The sequence below is a fragment of the Fukomys damarensis genome, unplaced genomic scaffold, assembly GCF_012274545.1.
Source record: "Fukomys damarensis isolate Sample0158 unplaced genomic scaffold, DMR_v1.0_HiC HiC_scaffold_15, whole genome shotgun sequence".
NCBI classification, from domain to species: Eukaryota; Metazoa; Chordata; class Mammalia; order Rodentia; family Bathyergidae; genus Fukomys; species Fukomys damarensis.
The window spans coordinates 3,457,450-3,459,456 of NW_022900927.1; the positions used below are offsets into that span (position 1 = coordinate 3,457,450).

General features: G+C 61.3%; 1 protein-coding gene across 7 annotated transcripts in view; it reads right to left on the bottom strand.

The window, feature by feature from the left end:
• Positions 1–2,007, bottom strand: part of LOC104875761 (merlin) — a 74,067-nt gene that overhangs the window by 66,013 nt on the left and 6,047 nt on the right. The window lies entirely within an intron of this gene.

The following is a 2,007-nucleotide window of genomic DNA, read 5'->3' on the forward strand; positions in this document are numbered from 1 at the left end:
CCTGGTCCTGTCCGAGGCTGTGCACTCCTGACTGCCCCTCAGCTTTGTCCGTCACGACCTTCTGTGACCTTGAGGGCTCCCCTGCTATCCCCACTCCCAGACCTCCCGAGTCTCCCTCCTGGATGTCCCACTCTGGGGGCCGGCGCACCCCAGTCCTAGCGTGTCTTCGGGCTTCATAGCCGCCTTTCAGACTGGGGGCCCCCAAGGGAAGAAGACTCGTTGAAGGGAATATAGTTTGTCTCCCCCGCTGTGGGGTCGGAATCTGTGCCTTGAGGACAGATATCTGTTGGCTGACTACCTTAGATTTCTCCGTAAAAGGAACTCAATCCCTCCGACGAAGGGGTCGGCAGGCAGGGGAGGGATGAGGCTGCCACATTTGCTGGGCCAGCAGGAAGCCTTGCAGTTGACCGGCCGGGTTTGCTGAGCTGGCTCCGCTACTGGCCCAAGCGTCTACAGCACCCTAGGGCCTCCTGCAAGCGCGGGTGCCCAGAGAGGCTGGACGCCGGGTGTAGGTTTTTGCTAAGAAAGTCCATGGCTGGGCTGTGTGTTCACTCATGCGCGGGCGTGGCGGGTGCGTGTCTCTAATCGCCGCGCTCGAGAGGCCGAGGCAGGAGGGTCGCTTCTAGTGTGAGGCCAAGCGGATTCACCATTTCTTTACCCGTTCACAGTTTCTGCAGGGGCACAGAGGATTGTGTCTGTTCCCTGCACCAGAGTAATGCGCCGCACGTAGTAGATGCTCAGTGAATACCGGCGTGCGAGTGCGGAGCAGGTAGAAGAGACGTCGGGGCAGGCGGGACATTTATCACCGTAAGCCCCGGCTTCTCTGGAAAAGTCCGTGCTTCCCATGCGTCACTTCCGTCCGTCCTCGCTACACCCCCGCGAGGCAGGAGAACGGTCCCTTTTCCCAGGCGAGGGAATTGGAGCTAACCAGCTGCAGAGCTGGCCGTGGTGCATTTTTTGTTTGGTTTGGTACCGGGGATCGAACTCGGGACCTTGAGCTTGAGAGGCAGGCGGCGGGGCCACTGAGCTAAATCCCCGGCCCTCGCCCTGGTTTCTTAACACCCGATCTCCGGTGGGAGCCCGCCCGCCCCCCCACCTCTGCTCTGGGGTGATGGTTAACAAAATTCTGTGGAGTAATTGAGATGCGATGCCTTGGCCGAGGCCCTGACAGGGGCAAGGAACTTTCCGTTAATCTGTAACACCCACGCGGGCGGCGCTCCTCAGGAAGGCCCGTGCCAGGGTACAGGAGGGATAGGGTCTCCCTCCGAGGCTGCTGGGGACGTCGTTCATTTTTCCCCTCGCCTGCTCCCCGGGAGTCTTCCTTGCTGGGTCCAGCTGCGCGATGTCTCCCTTCTCCATTCGCCCCCGGAATGGCCAGCTCTGGCCCCGAGTCTGAGGGGAGCCTTGGCGCCGTGGCACCTTGGCTGCCCTTTTCCCGGTCTCTCTTCTCTGCAGTTGTTCCTAACCTGTGCTCCCCTCCCGGACACCCCGCTTCCTTCCGACTCATTCCTAGAGATCCCGGGGAACCCCCGTGTCCCGGCGTCATCGACTTCGCGTTCTCCTCGGTGACTTTGTGGTGTTGGCTGGTGCTCGGTTGTGGGGTGTCCTGGCCGCAGCCCTGCTCTCCAACTGCTTCATGTCGGTGGCTCTGGTTGGTCACCGTGAACAGTGTCTGAGACACTTCCTTGCTGGTGCCCTTGCTGTGTCCCCTCTCTATTTGGGACCTTCATTCACCCCCGAGCCCACACCCCGTCGCCTGCTGGACCCCCAGCCAGCCACTGTGCTGGCCACCTTGTCTGGCTAATATCTCTCCCCCCTTTGCTGGTGGTGTCTCCAAGGTGACCCCCTTCCCTCCCAGTCTCCTGGCAGCAGGGCCCCTGCCTTTGGTGCTGTCTCTGCCCCTCCCACTGGATGGCTGATGTCCTGCCTCACTTTCCCTGTTCTCCTGGGGCGGAGACATTGACCCTTTCATCCCAGGGGGCCAGACTCTCCCTGGACTTCTCAGCT